At 36.2% G+C, this 10,573-nt stretch overlaps 1 long non-coding RNA gene across 1 annotated transcript in view; it reads right to left on the bottom strand.

Annotated features, from left to right (window-relative positions):
• Positions 1–10,573, bottom strand: part of LOC115032169 — a 24,540-nt gene that overhangs the window by 7,780 nt on the left and 6,187 nt on the right. The window contains exon 4 of the long non-coding RNA XR_003837829.1: positions 8,344–8,391. This is a non-coding gene — a long non-coding RNA (uncharacterized LOC115032169). The remainder of the gene's footprint in view (positions 1–8,343; positions 8,392–10,573) is intronic.

Raw genomic sequence — 10,573 nt, 5'->3', positions numbered from 1 at the left:
GTCTCACGCACAGTCACGTGTCTGTGTGTGTGTGTGTATGCATGTATGTATGTATATATGGAGTATATATCTGCCAGTGTATATTCATGTATAATCATGCACACATGTGATATATGCTTGTGTACATATATATGTGGTTGTGTGACATGTGCATGAAGGTGCACATACACAGACCAGATGTTAACATAAGTTGCCTTTCTCTATAGGTCTTCACTTTATTTTTTTTAAAGCAGAATCACTCCCTGATGCAGGAGATGAATGGTGTGTTAGCATTACTGGATAGTGGAAATCCAAATATCTGGAATATAGACACATGCACATCTAGTCATTCCACAGTTGATGGGATCCAAGCTCAGGAATTCTTTATTATGTGGGAAGCATTGGTCAATGTTCTAAGTAGAATATTTTATTGCTCTTTTTATGTCATATTTTATGGTGGGAGCCACAGCTGTTCAACTGAATAATTAAAATATAACAAATATAATTGCATTTCACACTAGCAATGGATGGGTAATATAGGAAAACCATATAGGAAAACACAGGAAATGAAATCATTAAGATGTCTGGCTCACATATACCACTGGATAATTCATCATGGTATTTCTAGAAGTAGATAGAGAGCTACTAAATATATGCTCCATCTAGAGAAGCAGAAAAATTTCAGGAGAAATGATTTAAAGGCTGCTTTGAGTCAGAGCAACAAAAAAATCACGACTCTTCAATAAATTGAGCCAGTTTCTAGGCCCAGAATACTGAATGTAAGAGAGGCTAGGTTCTATTAAGGAAACACCATTTTAATGAGGTTGGACCATATGAGTAGCTAGAAGAAAGAATTTCAAGTGATTTGTTCAATGTTTTGGCTCTGGTGATTTCCTATGGCCTTTGCTGAGTTTTAATATAAATATATGTATGTGAGGCCAGTCACAGGTCAGAACAGTAATTCAGGAAGAAGACAATAAAGGTTTGACTGTACTGATAGGGTTATGAATACAAACACATACACAGGAAATGTTTATGAAATAAAAATGGGAATACATTAAGATTATATGAAAATAAGGATGTATTAGAAATAAAGAGAAAATGGAAAATTGTTCTCTCATAAGGTAAAGAGTAGATAATGAAAAGCAAATGGGTAGGAAAGAGTAGGCATTTTAAGATGAGGAGGGAAGAACCTTAAGTTGTTAATTAAACAGTTGAAAACAGAAGTCTGAAATGCGTAGTAAAATCAGAAATGGAGATACAATTTGGATCTTCAGAATTTAGGGTAGATTTGTGATCTAGCATAGGTACACCACAAGTCAAGATAGAATTTAAAGCCTAAGTTAATAATGGAGTCTCTGCGATGCCAACTGTTAAGTATCTACACAGTAAAAGCATGTAAATATTTCATAAGTAAAGTTCAGATTCTGATGAAAATTAAAGAATAGTTTGCCTTAGAAACTTCTCCCCAGACAAGGAGCAGAGACAAAAAGTGAAGTTTCATGCTGAGGACTTTAATTATTCACAAACTAACAGGTTTCCTTGCTTCAGAGAAAGAAATACCATTAGCATTTACCATAGGAGCTCTGTCATGCCACATCTTGAGACCAAGTTCTCTTCCTGAGTTATGGATCCTCATATGTGTCCTGCAAAGCCCCACTACCTTGCCTTGCTCTATTGCTGACACCCAAGGTGCTCTCACAGATCATTCTGATCAGGATCACATTGCAAATACATCTGTTATAGAAGGCTTGCTTCTGAAGCCACTGCAAAGAAAATCTTTTGATGATTTCAAGGAAAGAATAACTTATAAACTGCTATGTCTTTTTATCTGAATTTATCTCCCATTTGGACTTCAGCCTTGAGCTACAGCTATACTGGAACATTTTTTACTGATAGTAAAAATAGATTTCATATTTTTTGAGTATTTTAGATTCAAGCATTATCCCCCATGTTTTATTTTATACAGAAAATGATATCCATAAGTTTATGCTGAGTGACTGTGAAAATAAGTAGAGATTTTTTAAATTCAAAACAGATGGTGTCAAATGAGGATTTAATATTATTCCTCTTCAAATAAAACATTAAAGTGAAGCAATTTATACAAATTTAAATTAGTACATTATACCTTAATTAGTACATTGTAATTGAATTATTTGTAACATTGAAAACATTACAACAATCACAAAAGCAACATCATGTACAGTCCCTTGTTCAAAGTCAACTTGGAGATAAAAACAACCACTATTCAATTTCTTGTTTCTGTAAACTATGAGAGATTAGAAGGTGGCAAATGCACAAGAGAACAATAAATGTGCTACCTATGAGAGGAATGGGAATGTGTAATTATTAACAGTTGAGAAAAATCAGGTTTAATGTTGTTTTTAAATTTGTCAGCTATATAATTCCCTACCTGAGTTTGTTACTGAGAGCTTTGGAAGCAAGTTTTACTCTGCTCATTCTTTTCATTATCTGTCAAACTAATATGCAGAACCATATTTAAACAATAACAGAGATATAAGATTAAGATAAGATGGCAAAGTAGTTGGTTATAATTCTTGTTTATAAATAGAGTTTTCCTCTGTCGTTTGACTCTAAGATTTACAAAGTAAGCTCATTCCAACAAAAATATTTGCTAAGTTAAAAATTCATGGCATCCTTAGTTGAGGACTCTTATGGGGTCCATAATTGATTATACAGTTTTGATTTTATATCACTGTTTATTCTACTTTGACATAGTTTGACATAGTGAAACTGCAAACTATGAATGTTTATATTTATGCCATGTTCAAGATAAAATGATTCTATCCTGCAAAATTCATCATGACTTTGTTATTTATTGGTTATTTTATTTATTTGCATTTCAAATGTTATCTATCTTCCCAGTTTCCCTTCCACAAGCACTGGACCCCCTACTCCCTCCGTCTGTCTCTATGAGGGTGCTCCCCACCTGTCCACCCACTCCTGCCTCCTCAGCCTAGCTTTCCCTTATCCTGAGTCATCAAGCCTCCACAGGCATAAGGAGTTCCCCTCCCAGTAATGCCAGATAAGGCAATCCTTTGATACATGGCTGGAACCATGTACTCTTTGATTGGTGGTTTAGTCCCTGGAAGATTTGGTTGATATTGCTGTTCTTCCTTTGAGGCTGCAAACCCGTTCAGCTCTTACAGTCCTTGCCCCAACTTCTTCATTGGGGCCCATTCACTCAGTCCAATGTTTGGCTGTGTACATCTGCAACTCTATTGGTCTGGCCCTGGCAGAGCCTCTCAGGCAACAGCTATAACAGGCTCCTGTGAGTAAGCAGTTAGCTGACTTGTTATCCACTGTGTAGATGTATCACATTTTCTTTATCCACTCTTCAGTTGACAAAAATCAAGGTGGTTTCCAGTTTGTGGCTATAAGAATAAAGCCACTATGAACATAGTAGAGAAAGTATCACTGATGTATAGTGGGACATCTATTGGATGTATACCCAGGAGTGATATAGGAAGGACTTTCCTGGTTTTCTAAAAAACTACCAAATAATTTCCAAAGTAGTTGTACAAGTTTGCCCTTCTGCCAGCAATAGAGGTGTGTTCCTCTTGTGCCACATCCTCAGCATGTGCTATCACTTGAGTTTCCCCACTAATTTATTTATTCATTTTATATTCTAATCATAGCACTGCCCCATCCTCCCTGTCTCTCTTCTCACAGCCCCTCCCTTTACCCCTTACCCTTCTACTACGGGAAGGGGGTAATCCCCACCTTCATACCAACCCACCCTGGCATGTCAAGTCTCTGCAGGACTAGACACATTCTCTCCCACTGAGATCAGGCAAGTCAGCCAAGTTAGGGGAGCAGGATCCAGAGACAGGCAAGAGAGTCAGGGTAAGCCTCTGTTCCAGTTGTAGGGGGTCCCATGTGAAGACCATTTTACACATCCACTACATATATACACATTCCCCACCCCCACCCTAGCCCCAGCCCCAAATTGGCAGGGGCTGCTATTGTATTCATCTTTGTCTGTCTCACACAGGGCAACTGTGTATGCAACAGTGATAAATATAGCTGTCAACAGTGTCTTCATATGTTGTAACATTGTAACAAGGTTTTGAAGAACAAAAAAACATCAAAGTTTCATAGTCTATCCCTGTGAATCCACTACCCATGTGTTTTTGACCTGAGACATTCTGACAGGTATAAGATGGAATCTTAGGGTTCTTTTCATTTGTATTTCCCTGATGACTAAAGACATTGAACATTTCTTTAAGTGCTTCTCAGACATTTGAGATTCCCCTTTTTAGGTCTGTAACCCATTTTTAATTAGGTTATTTGGGTTCTTGGTATCTAATTTCTTGAGTTCTTTATATATTTTAGATAGATCTTTTCTCAATCTGTAGGCTATTGTTTTGTCCTATTAACAGTGTTCTTTGCCTTACAGAAGCTTTGCAGTTCCATGAGGTCCTGTTTATTAGTTGGTGATCTTAGAGCCTGAGCTATTGGTTCAGGAAGCTGTCTCCTGTACCAATGCATTCAAGTTAATTCTCCATTTTCTATTATATTATATTAAGAGTATCTGATTTTATGTTGAGGTATTTGACCCACTTGGGCTTGAGGCTTGTACAAGGTGACAAATAGGGACTTATTTGCATTTGTATACAGGCAAACATCATGTTAGACCAGCAGCATTAATTGAAGACACTTTTTTTCTCCATTGTAATGTTTTCTCTTCTTTATCAAAAAATCAAGTGTCCATGGGTATGTGAATTTATTTCTGGGTTTTTTATTCTATTCCATCGATAAATGTATCTGTTTCTATACCAATACCATACAGTTTTTATCACTATTGCTTTGTAATACAGCTTGAAGTCAGGTATGTGGATTCATCCTGAAGTTCTTTTATTGGTCAGGATTGTTTTAGCTGTCCTGGGTTTTTTGTTTTCCATATGAAGTTGATAATTGCTCTTTTAAGGTCTCTAAAAATTGTGTCAGAATTTTGGTGCAAATTGCACTGAATCTATAGAGTGCTTTTCGTAAGATGGCCATTTTTACTCTGTTAATCTTACTGAACCATGAGCATAGAAGATCTTTTCATCTTCTGATATCTTCCTTGATTTTTTCTTCAGAGATTTGATGTTCTTGTCATGCAGATCTTTCACTTGCTTGATTAGAGTTACACCAAGATACTTTGTATTATTTGTGACTATTGTAAAGGGTACAGTTTCTCTAATTTCTTAGCTCATTTATCATTTTATATAAAGGAGAACTGATTTTTTAAGTTAGTTTTTATCTGGCTACTTTGCTGAAAATATTTATCAGTTGTAGGAGTTCTATGATAAAAATTTCGTTCCCATATGTATACTATCATGTCATCTGTAAATAGTGATACTTTTATTTCTTTCTTTCCAATTTCTATACCCTTGATTTAGTTTTCTTGTTGCTCAGTGGATGGATATTGAGGATATTATCATGAATGAGGTAACCTAGAGCCAGAAAGACAAGAATAGCATGTACTAGCTTATAAGTGGACATTAGCATTAAGTACAGGATAACTATGCTATAATCCCCACAGGCCCTAAGAAACTTGGGAAACAAAGGAGGAGGCATGAACCTCACTCAGAAGGGTAAACTAAAGAGGTATTACAGGTGAATAGAGAGAGGGAACTAGGTAGAAGAGGGGGTAAGGAAGCAAACTAGGGTGGCAATCATGCATGAGGAGAAGGGGCATAAGAGAGGCTGGGAGGGAGAATGGCAATCAGTTGGGGGCATCTCTGGGACTAGCTGGAGGTCTGAGCCATTGATATAGGGAGTCTAACTGAGATTTCTACCAGAGGGAGACAAAGAGACTGAAGTGGCCACCTTCTGTAGCCAAGAAGGACTTCCAGAAGAGGTCCCACAAAATCTTCAACTGAAAATTTGTCCTGCACACAAGATGTGCAAAGATAAAGATGGAGCAGAAACCGAGGAAAGAACCAACCAATGACTGCCTCAACTTGAAACTCATTCCATATGAGAGAGTCAACCCCTGACACTGTTTAAGATACTCTGCTATGCTTACAGACAGGAACCTAACATAACTCTATCTGGAGAGGCTTTATCTAGACCCAGATGGAGGCACATTCATAGACCCACAGCCAAATATCAGGCTGAGCTTGGGAAGTCTTGTGGAAGAGTGGGGTATCAAATTGAGCTAGCCAGATTGTCAAGTATACAAAAAGAATACCTAGAAAGTCAAATAACTGGGAACCATTGGGTCTAGAGACTGGGCTGGACATAGACCATTTATACATTTTTGGCAAATATGCAGCTTGTTATTCATATGGGTCCCCTAATAAGTGGAGCAGAGGCTAATGCTATTTCTGTTCCCTGCCATTGGATCCCTTTTTGGACTGGTTGGGCCCCAGTGGGATAGCATATGCCTAGTCCTGCTGGTACAGATGTCCTAGGGTGGGGTGGTACCCAAGAAGGGACTCTCCTTCTCTGAGAAGAAGGGGAAGGGGCCACGGGGAGAGGCATCTGTAAGGGTAAGACTTGGAGAGGGGGTGGAGGACTATGATTGTGATATAAAATGAATTTTAAAAAATTAATTTTTGAAAAGGAAAAAAGCCTCAATCCATGCATGTATCCAATGTCAGTAGTTCAATGTTTTCTTATGTAGACATAATTCTACTCTTCTCCCCCATCATTAATTACTCAAAGAGAATTGCCCATAATTAAATTACACAACAAAGCATCTACTGTTTTCTGGACAGAGTGTTAGTGTCAGTTTTAGTTACAGATATAAAGGCAGCATGTCTTCATCTTCCTTCTTGTTCTTAAATTTATCAGTAACTTGATCTTATTGACAGCATGTGAGGCCCAAATACCAATTTCCAGATTAACGACTTTACCTTATTGTCTATTAATACTTCCAGCCTATTCACAATACTATGACATCTCTTATTATTTATATCAACAAAAAAGTACCAAGCCATGCCAGCACCTGACTAATACAGATGCAGACACTCACAGACAACCATAAAACTGAGCCTGGGGACTCTAATGGAAGACCTAGGGGAAGTATTGAAGGAGATGAAGGGGATTGCAACCCACAAGAAGAACAATATCAACTAACCAGAGCTCCCAGAGCTCCTAGGGACAAAACCAACCAAAGAGTATACATGAACAGATCCATGGCTCCAGCTATACAAGTAGCAGAGGAGGCCTTATCTGGCAACAGAGGAAGGGGAGGCCCTTGGTCATGTGAAGGCTTGGTGTCCCAGCATAGGGGGATGTTAGAATGGAGAGGATGTGGGTGGGTGTGTGGGTAGAGGAGCAAGAGTGGGTGTGTGGGTAGAGAAGCAACCTCATAGAGGCAAAGGGGAAGGGGGATATGTTGGGAGTAATGTGGAGGGAAATATGGGAAGGGAGACAACATTTAAAATGTAAATAAATAAAATAATTAAAAAGAATATGATATAACATAAAGCTACTTTAATTTAGGCTTCTGTCAGTTATGGTGAAATTACATCAATTAAACATAATATGTACCTACATAGCACCATATAATCATACCAATATAAATTGGTACATACCGATTTATAAATATAAATCAACTAATAGTAATATATGGAACACATAATGAATGTGGTACATATGTTTATACATATAATGTTAGAAGGAACATGTAAATTAATGCCATGCATATTTTATTAGTTTAAAATTTTTACGTGTGTTTTATTTTTGTATGTATATAGTGTAATTTCTATAAATATATGTAATGTCATTTTAATGGAATGTGTGTGTAAGTGTGTGTGTGTGTGAATTTTTGTGGTCTTGAATGAATAATTAATGTAGACTTATTAAATATTCTTATGAGTTGATTTCAAGAACATTCTTAGAATTACTATTTTCTCTTGCAACTTCCCATTTTGCTTCTTGAAACACAACTTCCCTGTGTCAGCACCTCATGGAATATATTTCTTAGTCCTATAATATTTTCATAATAAATGAACATACTATGTGTTTCTTCTTGGCCAAATTTTAATTTATTCAATACTTAGTCTTTTAAACCTGTGTGTTGAATCCAAATTCCTTATGGATAAATTAAATCATACTGTACTTAAGCAGAATACTTATAAAATTTTTCAAAAACTGTATTTCAATTTAGATATAGTTAAAAACATTAATTTATAGATCTAGTAGGCTAAAACTGACTGCAATAATGAACTAACCACAAAACTTTGTTAATGTAGATGCAGTAATAATCATGCAAAGTTTGTTTTTGTGTCAGTAAAATAGCAAAATCAGCAAGCAGAGCTTCTCTAACTGCACTACGTAGACAGTAGTTAAAAGCTTCAGGATCAAGTTATAGTCATATCAGCTTTTTTTTTCAGCTGTGTTTACCCTTTTTTGTTGAGGCAGCAGCAATCTCTTCCTTGGCTTGTTCGGCTTCTGCAAATTCAGTTATTTAAAGAATAAGCAATGGCTATCAGAGTCTTCTGAACAATAGCATATAGTATTATAGTCAGACTACAATATATTTAACCAAAACAAAATGCACATAGTGCCTGAGACACACAGGGGGCGGGGGAGCAGAGATAGGAAAGAGAAAGAATAAAACATTTGTATCATGTTTTGCTTTTTAATAAATGAGCTCTAGGTAAAGTTCCTTCCATGGTATAACTCTATGATATCAAAATTGTATTCTTATGTATTCTTAGTGCCGATAAAAAGTGCCTTATTAAACAAAAATAGTTGTTAAAGTATTAGCATTTAATTACAGTGTGATTTACAAATTTTGGAGAAGACCTTATAAAGGCCTTCTATGTTCAGTTTTTAATTAGGTAGATGGTCAAGAATATTTGACTTAGGAAGCTGAGTGTGAGCAGTATTAAACATTAGTCATAATATTATTATTTTTTTAATTCCATTGCTTCTTTCAGAAATAATAACAATTTAAAAGGCAAAACCTTTGTTATGTGGGACACATTTTTGAATATCTAATAAAGAAAATAAGAAGGCTGCACTAAAGATAAAATATGGAATCTGAGCCTAGAACAAAGTATTTCATTTTGAAACAAAAATAGGTGAAGCTTTCTACAGTTTGTAGGGGGAAGAGAAAGCATTGATGAAGTAATAAATCTTTGTAATGTTTCTCTTCTCATTTTATAAACATTTCATTATTTGAGGTGATTTTTATTATCATATATTTATACTTTTAGTTTTATTAGCATAGGTGTATTACTACTACTTGTTATAGCATTTATTGACAAAGATCTTAATTTTAGCATAACAAAATACAGAATCTTTTTAAACTTACAGCTTAGATATTTTCTTAGAGGATTTTTCAACCTCTCCCTGTGTTTCAAGAAAAATGTCTTTGTACTTCTTTACGTATATATTTTAATGGACTTTTCTCATCTGGGGTGACAGCACTCCCTCTAAGAGCCAAAGACCCCCTAACATAAAGCTCCATACCAGACATGAGAAGTCTTGTTTTGAGTTGTTGGCCAGAGGGATCTATGTAAGCCCCTAAATATACAACCTATTGCTCATGTCATTGGCTACAGCCCAGAGGTGAAAGCTAAGTTACTACTGCAGAAGATGCTATGCACTTCAGAAACAGGGTCCAGAGTTCCCTGAGCTAAACTTTACCTGAATGCTCCCTCCATGCTCTAGATTCCATAGTACCAGAAAGCATCTGACAAGCTTCCAAGGAAGAGAAGCAATGAACTGTTCTATCTAGCTATGATGCCTGCAAATCATATCAATGATCATCATGGCCGAACAACTGTACAGATTGGACATAATACCCTTTCAACAAGAGGCATACCATGTCTGGTACTGGAAACCTAGCTAACTTTTCTTAGGAAGTCATGGTTACTGCAGAAGACTCTACAACTATTAATTTAGTAAACCAGAATAAGACCATATTCCTTGTTCTTTCAGAAATACTTCAGTGGTTTTCAAATAATATTCCATTCTCTTGCTGCTCTTTCAATGATAAATACCTAAAGTCAAAATTCCCTTACTTTTTCTTCAGCTCCTCATCTGGAGCTGCTCCAAAATAATTCTGAGGTACATTTTAATAGAGGAGGACACTGAAGTTACTAATGTTGGCTGAACATATGGAAATATGTGCAGGGCTAAAATCAGAGGATGAAAAAAAATGTTTGTTGGCATTTTAGGTGAATTGATATAGAAAAAAGTTCATTTTTTTTCTGGCCTAAGGTAAATATTTGGTAATAACTCAATTGACTGGAGGTTATTTGTAGATAGTGTAAACTATGTGATCTACACTCTAAGTTACTCAGTGTGGAAAGAATTAAAAACAGCAGCGTTTCCAAAGACCATCAGAGAACTGATGTGTGGTATAACCATTCACAATAAAATAGAGATGATGCCATCATATTTTTAGTAAGTAGTGTGAATATACTGTCCTTTTGAAGAACCACCATGGATAGTATTACATTTGTTACATAATCTATACTCTAAAATCCCAACTGTCTCGCCATCTTCCTATTTAGAGATAACTAGTCATACTATCAACCACAGCACCATTCTATCCCATGTTAAAAGTGACACATTGTGGGACCATGAAAGGCAGCCTGTTTTCTTTCTTTTTTTTTTTTTT

The sequence above is a fragment of the Mus caroli genome, chromosome 10 (assembly GCF_900094665.2).
Source record: "Mus caroli chromosome 10, CAROLI_EIJ_v1.1, whole genome shotgun sequence".
NCBI lineage: Eukaryota > Metazoa > Chordata > Mammalia > Rodentia > Muridae > Mus > Mus caroli.
The sequence above is the reverse complement of the archived record's forward strand: the minus strand, read 5'-3'. Positions and strand labels throughout refer to the sequence as shown.